The 209-nt window shown below is 47.8% G+C and overlaps 1 non-coding gene across 1 annotated transcript; it reads left to right on the top strand.

Annotated features, from left to right (window-relative positions):
• The first annotated feature begins 19 nt into the window (after positions 1-19).
• On the top strand, positions 20-130 carry trnal-caa. The gene is made up of 2 exons: positions 20-57; positions 85-130. It is a non-coding gene; the product is annotated as a tRNA-Leu (tRNA).
• Positions 131-209: the final 79 nt, after the last annotated feature.

The raw sequence follows: 209 nt of genomic DNA, 5'->3' as shown, positions 1-209 counted from the left end.
TCTCTCTATAGCACCACCAGTCAGGATGGCCGAGTGGTCTAAGGTGCCAGACTCAAGGTTTGACTCCTTCCTGTGTAAACGGACATCTGGTCTCCAAATGGAGGCGTGGGTTCAAATCCCACTCCTGACAGAGCATTGATTTACTTGGTTTCCCCATGGCTCTAGGTAGCTTTAGCATCAGTGCACATTTTACTAAAATGGTCCTAACA

This window comes from Etheostoma cragini, unplaced genomic scaffold, assembly GCF_013103735.1.
Source record: "Etheostoma cragini isolate CJK2018 unplaced genomic scaffold, CSU_Ecrag_1.0 ScbMSFa_229, whole genome shotgun sequence".
NCBI classification, from domain to species: Eukaryota; Metazoa; Chordata; class Actinopteri; order Perciformes; family Percidae; genus Etheostoma; species Etheostoma cragini.
Note: the sequence above shows the minus strand (reverse complement) of the source record. Positions and strands in the feature narration are given on the sequence as shown.